This window comes from Silene latifolia, chromosome X, assembly GCF_048544455.1.
Source record: "Silene latifolia isolate original U9 population chromosome X, ASM4854445v1, whole genome shotgun sequence".
Taxonomy (NCBI): Eukaryota; Viridiplantae; Streptophyta; class Magnoliopsida; order Caryophyllales; family Caryophyllaceae; genus Silene; species Silene latifolia.
The window spans coordinates 183,647,424-183,665,587 of record NC_133537.1 but is presented as its reverse complement, the minus strand read 5'-3'; the positions used below and the strand labels follow the sequence as shown (position 1 = coordinate 183,665,587).

The window sequence follows — 18,164 nt, the reverse complement described above, 5'->3', positions numbered from 1 at the left end:
AAGGTGAATGTAGGGGAACAAATGAACAAGTGAATGCTTTCCAAGCATACAAGACTGGTACGCCTTATTCCAACTATTACAATGAAAACACCAAATTCCATCCAAATCTCTCATACAAAAGCCAAAATGTTCAAAACCCTCAAACAACATACACTCCACCACCCATGAGAAACCAAAATCAAAGACCCTTTTACAATCAAAACCAAGGTTACCAAAATCAAAATCCATACAATCACCAAAATGACCAAGGTTTTGATGTCCAAAAAGCGGTCCTCCAAATGCAAAAGAATCAACAAGAATTTTTCACTCAAATGCAAAAAGATAGCCAAGAAAAGGAAACCACCATCAACAACATCCTAGCTCACACCAAGATGTTGGAAACACAATTGACTCAACTAGCATCTTCAAGCTCACAAAGACAAAAGGGGCAATTACCACCTCAAAGTAATCCCTCTGGACATGAAACGGTTAGTGCCATTCACTTGAGAAGTGGTACAAGGTATGAAGCACCAAGGAAGCAAGTTGAGGATGAAGTTGTGGAAGCTAGTAACAAGGAAGAAATTGTGCAAAGCTCCAAAGATGGAGAATCATCAAAAGAATAAAGTTCAAAGAAAAATGAAGACAAGGTCAAGGAGAAGGAGCCCATTGTGATTAGACTTCCTTTTCCAAGTCGTCAAGCCAAACCCAAATTTGATGATCAACTTGGAAAGTTCATGGAAATTGTGAAGAATTTGGAAGTCTCGATTCCTTTCACGGAATTAATCAATCACGTGCCGGCCTATGCGAAATACATGAAAGATATCCTCACAAAGAAGAAGTCGATCTGGAAGCTTGAGACTATCGCCTTCACTAAGGTGAGTAGTGCAATACTTCAAGGGAGTTCACCTCCAAAGTTAAAGGATCCGGGAAGCTTCTCAATACCGTGTACCATTGGCGACACAACGATCAACAAAGCCTTATGTGATCTAGGGGCTAGTGTGAGTGTCATGCCGTACTCGGTGAGTAAAAGGTTGGGGATAGGAGAGCTTAAATGCACCAACATCACACTCCAAATGGCCGATAGATCGACAAAGACACCATTAGGGATATGGGAAGATGTCTCCGTACGAATTGGGAAGTTTTTCATCCCGGTGGACTTTGTCATTGTTGATATGGAGGAAGATTCCAACATTCCAATCATTCTAGGAAGACCTTTCCTACACACCGCGGGTGCGGTGATTGATGTGAAACATGGTGAGCTCACTCTAGAAGTGGGAGATGAAAGCATAACCTTTAATCTTGACAAGACTATGAGAGCTCCTCATTTGCATGAACCATGTTTTATGATTGATCATTATAGCCGAAAGGATGAAAGGAAGAAATCGGAACTCCAATGGAAGAAAAAAATTGAAGATGCTCCATTCAAAGAGCAAGTGAATTGTGACAAGGAGAGCTTGCAAAACTCATCAAAATCAACCAAAGAAGAAGAGGAAGGCCTCATTGGCCAAAAGAAGAATTTGGGAGAGTTGTCTCCATCAAATCAAGAGATTTTCAATGATCAACTTAATGAACTTTGTGGTCTTTGGGAAGACGAATTTGAAGGGATTTTTAATCCCTACATTGGTAATGCCATCGATCAAGACCAACAACAAGGGCAAAGGACTATTGAAGACCTCTACCATAATAATGAACAAGCTTTTGATTACTTTTTCAAGGTGTTGAGCAACATCAACAACACCTTGAACATGCCCCCTTGACATCTCATCAAGAATGAGAGTTTGGTGGAGTCCTCCCTAAACCACCATTTGTAAATATTTCTAACTCCCTAACTCGCATTTCAATTCTTGTATTGCATTTTTGTCATCTTTGGATTTATTTTATTTACTTTGATCAAGATATTTGTTATGTTTGAGAGAAGTGAGGGAGGGACTAACAATTTCAATTGATGTGTAGTGCTTTACCTTAGTGTGGGGATGACAATTGCCTAGGCTATCCATGCTTTAGTAGTGCCCCCACAATGACGAACACAAGATTTGAAGAAGAATAGAAGAATGGTAAGGGAAATGCATTGTGCACGGATGGAACTGAATCCGGGTACAAAAGGGTAGAATCCGAGCGGATTCAAGAGAATCCGCCCGTTTTCCTGCAACCCGAGCGTACTGGGTTGAAGACGCACGTCCCTATGAGATGCAATTTTGAAATATTTTTGACTGTAAGAGAATCCGGGCGTCCTGAGCAGCAATCCGTCCGTCTCTGCAAATCCGTCCGTCTTGGATAGAAGACGCCCGTCTTCTCTGCTAAGGAAAACAAGCAAAATTTCCTGGACTCAAATCCGTCCGTCTTCAAGAGAATCCACCCGTCCCGTATCAAGAAAATCCGAGCGTCTTCTTCTGAATCCGCCCGTCTTTAGGCGAGTTTTATCAAACCCAGAAAGTGCAGAATCCGCCCGTATTGGGCAGAATCCGCACGGATTGCCCCTGCAGTTCGAAAATTTCGGTCTTTATAAAACCCCTCCCACCTTCATTCATTCATTAATTCATTCATAACACTACTTCAAAACATCAAAACCCTCATCCTCTCCATCACAAAAACAAAATCCCTCAACAACATTCACCAAAATCAAATCAAATCATCCTTTCAACAACAAATCAATCACTCCTTTTTCAACAAAAATAAAAACCAAGCACAAAATCTTCAACCTTTGAGTCGATTTTTGAATTCATAAAGGCAAAGCCTTTCACCTTTAAATCTATTTGGGTACACTACAAATTGAAGATTTTTCATTCTTTTCTTGGTTAAATCATCAATGGCAAGGACTAAGGGAGCAACAAAGGCAACAAAGGCACTTTCACAAAGGCAAAAGACTCTTCAAGCAAAGAAAGCATTGGCTATGGTAGTAGCAACACCAAACTTGGAAGTGCAACAACAACAACAACCTTCTATGGGAGCAACAACATCTTCTACTCCGGAAATCGATCAACTTTTGCATTATCCGGAGGTAACTTTTATTTCCAAAACCCATAGAGATACTTTTGCCAAGTTTGCTAGGAAATCAATTCAATCCACCAAATTTATTTGTGAAGACACCTTGGGAAAGTTGGGTGTCCTTGAGCAAACTAGAGCCTTTTTCAAAGCCATGAGGTTAGAGAAATTGTTTTAATCAAAAGAGTTGACATACCACTCCCTTACGTTGGAATTTTTGAGTTCTTTGAAAGTCACCAAAGTTGAGAGTAGGGAGAATCTCGAGTTTCGTCTAGCTAATGTTAGTAGACGCATTTCCTTTAGGGAATTGAGTGAAATCTTGGGTCTTAGTGATGAACCGAGTTATTTTAAGAATTATGGAAAGTATGACCCCGACCCTCTTTGGGAGGCAATTTCCGGGAGGAAATTTGAGGACTTTCATGCGAGTCGTGCTCTTTTAGTCCACCATCCGGGCATAAGAGTATGGCACAAGGTCATGGGAAACACCATTATTGCAAGGAAAGATACCAACCATTTCACCAAACTTGATTTTATTCTCCTTGAATCGGCTTTGAACATTGGAAGAGTACACACCAAGCCTTACAATTCTTTGAGGCTCTTGGTAGATAGATGGCTCAACATTGATTGTGGGAAGAAGGGCACTACCGTTATTGTCAATGGCGGCCTAGTCACTATCCTAGCTAAGTACTTTGATCCTAACTTCAATAAGGATAACAAGTATAAAGCAAAGGAGGGTGGTCATCTTGTTGATTTGCATACTATGATACACAAATACAAGTGGGTTGCTCATAACCCTCTTGATACCAAGTATGGATGGCTCACTAGTGAAGCTAGATCGTTCACTTTGCCTTCAAAGATTTGTCGTCTAAGCGTCCACCGGACCAATTATCTACTTCCCCTTTCTAAAGAGGTCGAGTATATTATTCAACAACAAAAGGGTGAACTTGAAATGCCCTCCTCTTCCATTGTCATACCACCTTACCCCTTTGAGTATCAAGAGTTCAAGCCGGAAGGAGTTGAAGCTAGAAATGACTATGTGACTCTTCTCATGCAAGCAATGCACAAGCAAGCCTTTGAGGACCGGAAAAATGCTTACTTGGCTCAATATCCACCCCTCCTTCACTTAGCTAGGCAAGGACTACTTGACCCATCATGTCCTTTGCCTAGTTGGGCGGATAGAGAAGTCCTATTTTCAGGTGCATCTAGGGTCGTTTCGGGTGACAATGAGGTTGTTGGTAATGAAGAAGTTGATGATAACATTGATGAGGAAGCAAGTGAAGAAGGAGAGAAGGATGGTGAAGATGATGATGAGCAAGATGAGGAAGAAAGTGAAGAGGCAAATGAAGAGGGAAGTGGCAATGTGACCACTTCTAATGAGGAAAGTGATGGTGAAAACATGATGGAAGATTAGCAAGACTTGGAGGCTCCTACCCTCTTATGGTTTGTCTATTTCTCTCTTTGTTTTTATTATTTTTCTTGATCATTGTTGGAGTAGTACTAGCACCATAGAGGACTCACACCTCGGTACCATTGAGGTGTTCTCATTTTATTGTTCCCATTTTCAAAATCCAAAATGACAAATTAGTTTCATGCATTGCATAGTGTGTGCATGAACTACACCCATCCTTGGACATTAGCAATAGTGTCTCACTCGGTTTGGGGAAGTTAATGCATACACAATGGGAGGTAATTTAAATTATCCTTTCCGTCATAACAAAAACCATACATCATGTAGTATAGCTTAGTGTAGATTGCATTTAGCATAGAAATCATGCATCATCTTTGCATAATTTCCATCATTTTGGCCATTGAGGACAATGCCCATATTAGTGTGGGGATGGGAATTCTAACATTTAACTCTCATTCAAAAATCCAAAAAAATTGAAAAATTTCGAAAATCATGAAAATTGAAAAACCCAAAAACATGTTTATTTCCCTTTGTAGTCTTGTGTATATATTGTTTTGTATATATTGTGTTTGTTCTATCCTTGTTCACATTGATTGACTACGCCACATCCGAGACATGAGGATAATGAAGACCGCATGGTATGATCTTTCCAATCTCCTTTCTCCTCTTTATGTTAATGACTATGTGGCTTTATTTTGATTGATGCGGTATAACAATGTGAACTTAGGACTTGCATTTAGTTTATATGTCATATTAGTTGATAGAATCACTTGCATTAGGATGTTTATATTAGTTTCATCATGGCATGTAGTTGCATGTTAGAAATGTTTTGAAAAATGCCTAATTAGGAACCTTGACAAGAGCAACTAAGCCATTACAAATACTTGTTCAACTTAAGACTTTGCCTACTAGAATGGTTGTAAAACACCCTAGATAGTGTCATACTAGTGTCTTTTGACCCATGACCCAAGGCCTAGTCAAGAGTTTGCATGTGAGTCACCTATCCAACCCCGTGATGCGATGTGGACTTGGTTAACTTGTCTAGGTGACCTTGTGGTAAGGCAACCCAAAAATACTTTTCTATCAATAAGCTTGAAAATGCTCATTTCGAAAATTTTGTCATGTGAAAGTAATTTAATGCCAAGGAAACCTCAAATGTTATGAAATGTTGAAATGTTGAGAAATTTAATTGTTTTGATGGAGGCGTACCACTTCGATGTGCTTTGGTGCGGGATCCATTGGATTGGGCCCCCACGGTTGTGAATTCGGCCGCCCGCAGAGAGAGTGACTATCACCCCGAAAAGCTATTGTCTAGAGGTTAACCGGTTGCCTAATAAGCGATTGGCGAAAGCAAGGGACACTAGCCCGGAAGGGACAAACCCCATCTTAAATTTTTGAAATGTGAAAGTGAAATGAGGACAATTTTGAATGCTAGTCATATCCACCCGTTGTGAATAAAGATTTGAGCATTTCATTCCCAAAAAGCCTTTTGTCAAGCCACTTGGTCGAGCTTGGGACGATCCATGACCTTTACTTTTGTAGAGAATTCGAGACTTGTCATGTCATACGCTACTAGCATCATAGGGATCATCATTCCACCACCATCCGATCGCTCTTGACGAAAGCATTTGGAAATTGAGGACGAAAGTAGTCTAGTTTAACACCATTTGGAGGTGATTTAGTGCCATCCTCTTAGCCTTAGTAATTTGTTGAATTAGTATTTGTGAAGGATTACATGCTCTTAAATTTGTTCCTCTTTAGTGCCTCCGCCACTTGATGAGGAAGTGGCTATTCCTTTTGTAGATGCATCCATTATGTGATTTTGTGTGCTTAATGTTTGGATGTGTCGCCATTTTGGCAAGACCCACCTTGCCTTGCAAGAAGGCATCCTACCTCATGGTTGTCTTGTTGTGAGTTGAAGGGGCGGAGTGAGACCCGCTAATTGTCTCATATCGGCTATATTATTAGGATAGGTTAGTATTGGTCCTAGTCTTTGTCACCTCTTTACTCGGGACGAGCAAAGGTTCGGTTTGGGGATATTTGATGTGACCATAATTAGCGCATTTTTAGCCCCCGAATTAGCCTTGTTCCCATGCTTTTTAGTGCATATTTGGGTCATTTATTATCTTTAGTTCTTTGTTTTGCATATTCTTTGAGATTTTGATCCCTTGGTAGGAAAGGAGTAAGAATCTTGCATTTTCATGGCAAAACAAGACTAAATTGATCGAATTCAATGACCAAGCATCAAGGAGAGACAAGATTAGAAGGCCTTTGTACATATGATAGTAGATGAGCAATGTTGAGAAAGGATCCTTGAGTCCCCAAGGAAATCCCCATGGAATTTCATGAAGAAAAAGGAAGAAAAAAAGAATAATTTGTGCTGAGCTACAATCCGAGCGGATTGTCTCCAATCCGCCCGTCTCCTCACAGCACAATCCGAGCGGTTTCCTCCAAAGACGCTCGGATTGCACCGCCAGAATCCGCCCGGATTCCCTCGAATCCGCTCATCTTCCACCACCAGAATCCGCCCGTCCCGACCCCAATACGCCCGGATTCCTCTACAGCACGATTTCCTCTTCTCCAAGTTAAAAAGAAAGAAGCCCTTCCTTCGGAAAATACCGGCTCCTCCCTGCTCAATCTAAAAAGTGTAATTACTAGTTTAGCCCTTAGTTAACCCTAATGCATCCTCCCTAATTTCCACTATAAATACCCCATTAGTCTAATTAGAGGGGCATGTTCTTCTTATCAATAATTAGAGTAGTTAATATCAATAAAATCTCTCTTTAGTTTTGTAATCAACAATTAATCAAGTTCTAATACAAGTTTTATTTCCTTAATCTCTCTTTTGTTCATCCTTTATTTTGGGTAATTGAAGAATATTTGGGTTATTGTTGGGAGATTGACAACCTCTCAATCAAGCATCAAGTACTTCTTTTATCTTTGCTTTATTATTGGAATCATTAGTAGGTATAATTCTCTTAATCCCTTTTTAATTATTGTTAATTACTTTCATTTATTCATCATGTTTCATATTGTTGGTATGATTGACAACCTTGCTAGCATGATCAACATGATAATGAGTGAGTAGTCTCTTAGCTAGGGTTAATGGGTGATTAGGGGAAACCAACATGGGGAATGATTCATGCTTAAATTAATATGCTTTCATGTTTTATTTGCTTGCTTGTTTTGATCTCAACTCATGCACATGTTATATTTGATGAAATGCTAAGCCTATGAATCCTTGCATTTACTATCATCTTCTATCTTTTCAATGAGACTTGTAAGACATAACCCAACTCGAGTCTCATTAGACCATGCATGTTGTTGAGTAGGGAAGATTAAGTCGACTTGTAGGTGTTGTACAATCTAATCGATTCGGCTCCGGGACCCAAACTTTCCTAGGATTGTAAGATATAACCCAACTCAATCCATCACAACAATAATTGCTTGCTTATAATTTGAGAACATGTTTGTATGATCAATTCCCATGATTCTCCTATGATCCCATGACACCCTAGTGCTTTTTAATCAATTGTTTACACCCCTTTTAATTCATCTTGCTAGTTTATTTTCATTGCTATTTTAGTTAGTGACCTTCTACATCAACCCAATTTGTGACACCCTTAAGACATCACTAGTTTCAATAGAAATCTCATTTCAATACCCGTCCCTTGGGATCCGACCTTTACTTGCCTCTTTACTAATTGTAGAGTTGTTTGTGAAGTTACAAATTGTGTTTTGATTCGGACGTGACCCAACGACCACACCTTTAATTGTGAACACGAAACAGACCGATCAAAAATGGCGCCGTTGCCGGGGACGGTGTTTGTTTGATTTAGATTTCCTTTTTATTGTTATTAGTTGTGTCTTTCTTCGCCTTGGGGAAGTAAAATTACTCAAGGTTTGTTCTAATTGTTTTCGAGTTGTTTGATATTTTGCATGTCTAGAAGGTCACAAGGTGATTTGTTACCTTTTGACCGTGAAATCGAAAGAACCTTGATGAACAATAGGATACTTGTTAGGAGGAATTTAAGAGGTATTAGTGAAGTTGTTCAACCAACTATTGAGTTCGTCAATCCTTTCGCAATAGAAGGAGAGGAGAACCCATTACACAATACCCCACAAAATCAACCTACAATGCCTAAATTCTCGTCACACTCCGTACCCACCGAGGAGAACCTACCAAATGGTACTCCTACACCGCAACATCTAACCGGAAATTTTATTGCCAAGTCCGCCTTCATCCAATTAGTTGAAAGGAGCCAATTTGGGGGGATGCCTAGTGAAGACCCTCATTATCATATGGAAACCTTTTGCGACTATTGTGATGCAATCTCTCAAACGGGTGTGACTCAAGACCAAATTAGATGGGTCTTATTTCCTTTTTCTCTAATCGGCACCGCGAAGCAATGGTTGAAGGGCCTTGACAAGGCCACTCTCGGAATTGATTCTTGGAAGAAGTTGGCTCTAGCTTTCTACAAAAAATTCTACCCACCGGAAAAGACTAACATGCTAAGAGCTCAAATTACGGGTTTTAAGCAAAGGGATGAAGAATCTTTGTATGAAGCTTGGGAGCGGTTCAAGGGAATTTGTCGCTCATGTCCTCACCATGGACTTAGCGAATGGTTTTTGGTACAACAATTTTGGAATGGTCTATATGAGGATTCAAGGAACATTCTCAACATGGGATCAAATGGAATGTTCACCGAAGTTGATGACAATCAAACATGGAACATGATTGAGGAAATGGCGGTCCATAACTCACAATATAGTAGACCTCGCAAGGCTACTAGAGGAGGAAAGCATGAAGTGGACTCCGTTACTCAATTGGGTGCTCAACTTAGTGATCATATTGACACAATCAATTTGAAGTTTGAAAAAGCTATGGCTAGACTTGAAGAAGTCTCAAAATCACCAAAGCATCATGTTAATGCCATGACGGCATCCTCATCAATCCCAAGTGGGATATGTGAGAATTGTGGAACTTTGGGACATGACCAAGGTGAATGTAGGGGAACAAATGAACAAGTGAATGCTTTCCAAGCATACAAGACTGGTACGCCTTATTCCAACTATTACAATGAAAACACCAAATTCCATCCAAATCTCTCATACAAAAGCCAAAATGTTCAAAACCCTCAAACAACATACACTCCACCACCCATGAGAAACCAAAATCAAAGACCCTTTTACAATCAAAACCAAGGTTACCAAAATCAAAATCCATACAATCACCAAAATGACCAAGGTTTTGATGTCCAAAAAGCGGTCCTCCAAATGCAAAAGAATCAACAAGAATTTTTCACTCAAATTCAAAAAGATAGCCAAGCAAAGGAAACCACCATCAACAACATCCTAGCTCACACCAAGATGTTGGAAACACAATTGACTCAACTAGCATCTTCAAGCTCACAAAGACAAAAGGGGAAATTACCACCTCAAAGTAATCCCCCTAGACATGAAACAGTTAGTGCCATTCACTTGAGAAGTGGTACAAGGTATGAAGCACCAAGGAAGCAAGTTGAGGATGAAGTTTTGGAAGCTAGTAACAAGGAAGAAATTGTGCAAAGCTCCAAAGATGGAGAATCATCAAAAGAATAAAGTTCAAAGAAAAATGAAGACAAGGTCAAGGAGAAAGAGCCCATTGTGATTAGACTTCCTTTTCCAAGTCGTCAAGCCAAACCCAAATTTGATGATCAACTTGGAAAGTTCATGGAAATTGTGAAGAATTTGGAAGTCTCGATTCCTTTCACGGAATTAATCAATCACGTGCCGGCCTATGCGAAATACATGAAAGATATCCTCACAAAGAAGAAGTCGATCTGGAAGCTTGAGACTATCGCCTTCACTAAGGTGAGTAGTGCAATACTTCAAGGGAGTTCACCTCCAAAGTTAAAGGATCCGGGAAGCTTCACAATACCGTGTACCATTGGCGACACAACGATCAACAAAGCCTTATGTGATCTAGGGGCTAGTGTGAGTGTCATGCCGTACTCGGTGAGTAAAAGGTTGGGGATAGGAGAGCTTAAATGCACCAACATCACACTCCAAATGGCCGATAGATCGACAAAGACACCATTAGGGATATGGGAAGATGTCCCCGTACGAATTGGGAAGTTTTTCCATCCCGGTGGACTTTGTCATTGTTGATATGGAGGAAGATTCCAACATTCCAATCATTCTAGGAAGACCTTTCCTACACACCGCGGGTGCGGTGATTGATGTGAAACATGGTGAGCTCACTCTAGAAGTGGGAGATGAAAGCATAACCTTTAATCTTGACAAGACTATGAGAGCTCCTCATTTGCATGAACGATGTTTTATGATTGATCATTATAGCCGAAAGGATGAAAGGAAGAAATCGGAACTCCAATGGAAGAAAAAAATTGAAGATGCTCCATTCAAAGAGCAAGTGAATTGTGACAAGGAGAGCTTGCAAAACTCATCAAAATCAACCAAAGAAGAAGAGGAAGGCCTCATTGGCCAAAAGAAGAATTTGGGAGAGTTGTCTCCATCAAATCAAGAGATTTTCAATGATCAACTTAATGAAGTTTGTGGTCTTTGGGACGACGAATTTGAAGGGATTTTTAATCCCTACATTGGTAATGCCATCGATCAAGACCAACAACAAGGGCAAAGGACTATTGAAGACCTCTACCATAATAATGAACAAGCTTTTGATTACTTTTTCAAGGTGTTGAGCAACATCAACAACACCTTGAACATGCCCCCTTGACATCTCATCTAGAATGAGAGTTTGGTGGAGTCCTCCCTAAACCACCATTTGTAAATATTTCTAACTCCCTAACTCGCATTTCAATTCTTGTATTGCATTTTTGTCATCGTTGGATTTATTTTATTTACTTTGATCAAGATATTTGTTATGTTTGAGAGAAGTGAGGGAGGGACTAACAATTTCAATTGATGTGTAGTGCTTTACCTTAGTGTGGGGATGACAATTGCCTAGGCTATCCATGCCTTAGTAGTGCCCCCACAATGACGAACACAAGATTTGAAGAAGAATAGAAGAATGGTAAGGGAAATGCATTGTGCACGGATGGAACTGAATCCGGGTACAAAAGGGTAGAATTCGAGCGGATTCAAGAGAATCCGCCCGTTTTCCTGCAATCCGAGCGTACTGGGTTAAAGACGCACGTCCCTATGAGATGCAATTTTGAAATATTTTTGACTGTAAGAGAATCCGGGCGTCCTGAGCAGCAATCCGCCCGTCTCTGCAAATCCGTCCGTCTTGGATAGAAGACGCCCGTCTTCTCTGCTAAGGAAAACAAGCAAAATTTCCTGGACTCAAATCCGTCCGTCTTCAAGAGAATCCGCCCGTCCCGTATCAAGAAAATCCGAGCGTCTTCTTTTGAATCCGCCCGTCTTTAGGCGAGTTTTATCAAACCCAGAAAGTGCAGAATCCGCCCGTATTGGGCAGAATCCGCACGGATTGCCCTATGATTCGAAAATTTCGGTCTTTATAAAACCCCTCCCACCTTCATTCATTCATTCATTCATTCATAACACTACTTCAAAACATCAAAACCCTCATCCTCTCCATCACAAAAACAAAATCCCTCAACAACATTCACCAAAATCAAATCAAATCATCCTTTCAACAACAAATCAATCACTCCTTTTTCAACAAAAATCAAAACCAAGCACAAAATCTTCAACTTTTGAGTCGATTTTTGAATTCATAAAGGCAAAGCCTTTCACCTTTAAATCGATTTGGGTACACTACAAATTGAAGATTTTTCATTCTTTTCTTAATTAAATCATCAATGGCAAGGACTAAGGGAGCAACAAAGGCAACAAAGGCACTTTCACAAAGGCAAAAGGCTCTTCAAGCAAAGAAAGCATTGGCTATGGTAGTAGCAACACCAAACTTGGAAGTGCAACAACAACAACAACCTTCTATGGGAGCAACAACATCTTCTACTCCGGAAATCGATCAACTTTTGCATTATCCGGAGGTAACTTTTATTTCCAAAACCCATAGAGATACTTTTGCCAAGTTTGCTAGGAAATCAATTCAATCCACCAAATTTATTTGTGAAGACACCTTGGGAAAGTTGGGTGTCCTTGAGCAAACTAGAGCCTTTTTCAAAGCCATGGGGTTAGAGAAATTGTTTTAATCAAAAAAGTTGACATACCCCTCCCTTACCTTGGAATTTTTGAGTTCTTTGAAAGTCACCAAAGTTGAGAGTAGGGAGAATCTCGAGTTTCGTCTAGCTAATGTTAGTAGACGCATTTCCTTTAAGGAATTGAGTGAAATCTTGGGTCTTAGTGATGAACCGAGTTATTTTAAGAATTATGGAAAGTATGACCCCGACCCTCTTTGGGAGGCAATTTCCGGGAGGAAATTTGAGGACTTTCATGCGAGTCGTGCTCTTTTAGTCCACCATCCGGGCATAAGAGTATGGCACAAGGTCATGGGAAACACCATTATTGCAAGGAAAGATATCAACCATTTCACCAAACTTGATTTTAGTCTCCTTGAATCGGCTTTGAACATTGGAAGAGTACACACCAAGCCTTACAATTCTTTGAGGCTCTTGGTAGATAGATGGCTCAACATTGATTGTGGGAAGAAGGGCACTACCGTTATTGTCAATGGTGGCCTAGTCACTATCCTAGCTAAGTACTTTGATCCTAACTTCAATAAGGATAACAAGTATAAAGCAAAGGAGGGTGGTCATCTTGTTGATTTGCATACTATGATACACAAATACAAGTGGGTTGCTCATAACCCTCTTGATACCAAGTATGGATGGCTCACTAGTGAAGCTAGATCGTTCACTTTGCCTTCAAAGATTTGTCGTCTAAGCGTCCACCGGACCAATTATCTACTTCCCCTTTCTAAAGAGGCCGAGTATATTATTCAACAACAAAAGGGTGAACTTGAAATGCCCTCCTCTTCCATTGTCATACCACCTTACCCCTTTGAGTATCAAGAGTTCAAGCCGGAAGGAGTTGAAGCTAGAAATGACTATGTGACTCTTCTCATGCAAGCAATGCACAAGCAAGCCTTTGAGGACCGGAAAAATGCTTACTTGGCTCAATATCCACCCCTCCTACACTTAGCTAGGCAAGGACTACTTGACCCATCATGTCCTTTGCCTAGTTGGGCGGATAAAGAAGTCCTATTTCCGGGTGCATCTAGGGTCGTTTCGGGTGACAATGAGGTTGTTGGTAATGAAGAAGTTGATGATAACATTGATGAGGAAGCAAGTGAAGAAGGAGAGAAGGATGGTGAAGATGATGATGAGCAAGATGAGGAAGAAAGTGAAGAGGCAAATGAAGAGGGAAGTGGCAATGTGACCACTTCTAATGAGGAAAGTGATGGTGATAACATGATGGAAGATTAGCAAGCCTTGGAGGCTCCTACCCTCTTATGGTTTGTCTATTTCTCTCTTTGTTTTTATTATTTTTCTTGATCATTGTTGGAGTACTACTAGCACCATAGAGGACTCACACATCGGTACCATTGAGGTGTTCTCATTTTATTGTTCCCATTTTCAAAATCCAAAATGACAAATTAGTTTCATGCATTGCATAGTGTGTGCATGAACTACACCCATCCTTGGACATTAGCAATAGTGTCTCACTCGGTTTGGGGAAGTTAATGCATACACAACGGGAGGTAATTTAAATTATCCTCTCCGTCATAACAAAAACCATGCATCATGTAGTATAGCTTAGTGTAGATTGCATTTAGCATAGAAATCATGCATCATCTTTGCATAATTTCCATCATTTTGGCCATTGAGGACAATGCCCATATTAGTGTGGGGATGGGAATTCTAACATTTAACTCTCATTCAAAAATCCAAAAAAATTGAAAAATTTCGAAAATCATAAAAATTTGAAAATTGAAAAACCCAAAAACATGTTTATTTCCCTTTGTAGTCTTGTGTATATATTGTTTTGTATATATTGTGTTTGTTCTATCCTTGTTCACATTGATTGACTACGCCACATCCGAGACATGAGGATAATGAAGACCGCATGGTATGATCTTTCCAATCTCCTTTCTCCTCTTTATGTTAATGACTATGTGGCTTTATTTTGATTGATGCGGTATAACAATGTGAACTTAGGACTTGCATTTAGTTTATGTCATATTAGTTGATAGAATCACTTGCATTAGGATGTTTATATTAGCTGCATCATGGCATGTAGTTGCATGTTAGAAATGTTTTGAAAAATGCCTAATTAGGAACTTTGACAAGAGCAACTAAGCCATTACAAATACTTGTTCAACTTAAGACTTTGCCTACTAGAATGGTTGTAAAACACCCTAGATAGTGTCATACTAGTGTCTTTTGACCCATGACCCAAGGCCTAGTCAAGAGTTTGCATGTGAGTCACCTATCCAACCCCGTGATGCGATGTGGACTTGGTTAACTTGTCTAGGTGACCTTGTGGTAAGGCAACCCAAAAATACTTTTCTATCAATAAGCTTGAAAATGCTCATTTCGAAAATTTTGTCATGTGGAAGTAATTTAATGCCAAGGAAACCTCAAATGTTATGAAATGTTGAAATGTTGAGAAATTTAATTGTTTTGATGGAGGCGTACCACTTCGATGTGCTTTGGTGCGGGATCCATTGGATTGGGCCCCCACACGGTTGTGAATTCGGCCGCCCAGAGACAGAGTGACTATCACCCCGAAAAGCTATTGTCTAGAGGTTAACCGGTTGCCTAATAAGCGATTGGCGAAAGCAAAGGACACTAGCCCGGAAGGGACAAACCCCATCTTAAATTTTTGAAATGTGAAAGTGAAATGAGGACAATTTTGAATGCTAGTCATATCCACCCGTTGTGAATAAGGATTTGAGCATTTTATTCCCAAAAAGCCTTTTGTCAAGCCACTTGGTCGAGCTTGGGACGATCCATGACCTTTAATTTTGTAGAGAATTCGAGACTTGTCATGTCATACGCTACTAGCATCATAGGGATCATCATTCCACCACCATCCGATCGCTCTTGACGAAAGCATTTGGAAATTGAGGACGAAAGTAGTCTAGTTTAACACCATTTGGAGGTGATTTAGTGCCATCCTCTTAGCCTTAGTAATTTGTTGAACTAGTATTTGTGAAGGATTACATGCTCTTAAATTTGTTCCTCTTTAGTGCCTCCGCCACTTGATGAGGAAGTGGCTATTCCTTTTGTAGATGCATCCATTATGTGATTTTGTGTGCTTAATGTTTGGATGTGTCGCCATTTTGGCAAGACCCACCTTGCCTTGCAAGAAGGCATCCTACCTCATGGTTGTCTTGTTGTGAGTTGAAGAGGCGGACTGAGACCCGCTAATTGTCTCATATAGGCTATATTATTAGGATAGGTTAGTATTGGTCCTAGTCTTTGTCACCTCTTTACTCGGGACGAGCAAAGGTTCGGTTTGGGGATATTTGATGTGACCATAATTAGCGCATTTTTAGCCCCCGAATTAGCCTTGTTCCCATGCTTTTTAGTGCATATTTGGGTCATTTATTATCTTTAGTTCATTGTTTTGCATATTCTTTGAGATTTTGATCCCTTGGTAGGAAAGGAGTAAGAATCTTGCATTTTCATGGCAAAACAAGACTAAATTGATCGAATTCAATGACCAAGCATCAAGGAGAGACAAGATTACAAGGCCTTTGTACATATGATAGTAGATGAGCAATGTTGAGAAAGGATCCTTGAGTCCCCAAGCAAATCCCCAAGGAATTTCATGAAGAAAAGGGAAGAAAAGAAGAAGAATTTGTGCTGAGCTACAATCCGAGCGGATTGTCTCCAATCCGCCCGTCTCCTCACAGCACAATCCGAGCGGTTTCCTCCAAAGACGCTCGGATTGCACCGCCAGAATCCGCCCGGATTCCCTCGAATCCGCTCGTCTTCCACCACCAGAATCCGCCCGTCCTGACCCCAATACGCCCGGATTCCTCTACAAAGACGATTTCCTCTTCTCCAAGCTACAAAGAAAGAAGCCCTTCCTTCGAAAAATACCGGCTCCTCCTCGCTCAATCTAAAAAGTGTAATTACTAGTTTAGCCCTTAGTTAACCCTAATGCATCCTCCCTAAATTTCCACTATAAATACCCCATTAGTCTAATTAGAGGGGCATGTTCTTCTTATCAATAATTAGAGTAGTTAATATCAATAAAATCTCTCTTTAGTTTTGTAATCAACAATTAATCAAGTTCTAATACAAGTTTTATTTCCTTAATCTCTCTTTTGTTCATCCTTTATTTTGGGTAATTGAAGATTATTTGGGTTATTGTTGGGAGATTGACAACCTCTCAATCAAGCATCAAGTACTTCTTTTATCTTTGCTTTATTATTGGAATCATTAGTAGGTATAATTCTCTTAATCCCTTTTTAATTATTGTTAATTACTTTCATTTATTCATCATGTTTCATATTGTTGGTATGATTGACAACCTTGCTAGCATGATCAACATGATAATGAGTGAGTAGTCTCTTAGCTAGGGTTAATGGGTGATTAGGGGAAACCAACATGGGGAATGATTCATGCTTAAATTAATATGCTTTCATGTTTTATTTGCTTGCTTGTTTTGATCTCAACTCATGCACATGTTATATTTGATGAAATGCTAAGCCTATGAATCCTTGCATTTACTATCATCTTCTATCTTTCCAATGAGACTTGTAAGACATAACCCAACTCGAGTCTCATTAGACCATGCATGTTGTTGAGTAGGGAAGATTAAGTCGACTTGTAGGTGTTGTACAATCTAATCGATTCGGCTCCGGGACCCAAACTTTCCTAGGATTGTAAGATATAACCCAACTCAATCCATCACAACAATAATTGCTTGCTTATAATTTGAGAACATGTTTGTATGATCAATTCCCATGATTCCCCTATGATCCCATGACACCCTAGTGCTTTTTAATCAATTGTTTACACCCCTTTTAATTCATCTTGCTAGTTTATTTTCATTGCTATTTTAGTTAGTGACCTTCTACATCAACCCAATTTGTGACACCCCTAAGACACCACTAGTTTCAATAGAAATCTCATTTCAATACCCGTCCCTTGGGATCCGACCTTTACTTGCCTCTTTTCTAATTGTAGAGTTGTTTGTGAAGTTACAAATTGTGTTTTGATTCGGACGTGACCCAACAACCACACCTTTAATTGTGAACACGAAATGGACCGATCATAAAGAACGGTTTTAGAAATCGGTTTTAACAAGGTGTTTTCGACATAAACCTTACATTAATGATGACAAAAAGTAAAGAACAATAAATAAAATAGGGATTTACACCCTCAGACTTACATGTTTGACGAAACGAGAAGAACTAAGTTATCGATTAGTGATGCTCGACTCGAATGTAGACGAAAGTGCCCTCGTAAGAGGAAAACGATTAGATTAATTAAAGTTGATTGATGTGGAGTTGGTCAAATTGGTCGGTCATGCAAACGAGGCTGGTACTCATAAGGATCCGAGCTTACATGGTCGAATGTTCAAGCACGTAGACGCCAAAAAGTAAGAACAAAGGTCTAGAATGCAAAGGGAGAAGAGAAGGGCGGACACTCGCGTGAGAAATATAAGGAGCGAAGGCTCCTATTTATACTAATCACGTGAAGGAATAGGGTGTCGGAGAGTCTTTGGAAGTGAATCTCGGAAAGATATGAAAAAAGATACGAAAAATACGCAGAAAAGGACCTGGGAAGAGGCGCAGCAGTCACCGCGTCTTTTGGAAGAGGCGCAGCACCTGCTGCGTCTGTTCCTAAGTGATTTCCTCTTGCGGAAGAAAGATTTCCGTGTTTGAGTTATG

At 40.0% G+C, this 18,164-nt stretch overlaps 1 non-coding gene across 1 annotated transcript; it reads right to left on the bottom strand.

Moving 5' to 3' along the window:
- Positions 1–8,878: 8,878 nt before the first annotated feature.
- On the bottom strand, positions 8,879–8,985 carry LOC141625878 (small nucleolar RNA R71). The gene has a single exon (XR_012535624.1). It is a non-coding gene; the product is annotated as a small nucleolar RNA R71 (small nucleolar RNA).
- Between the last annotated feature and the right edge of the window lie 9,179 nt (positions 8,986–18,164).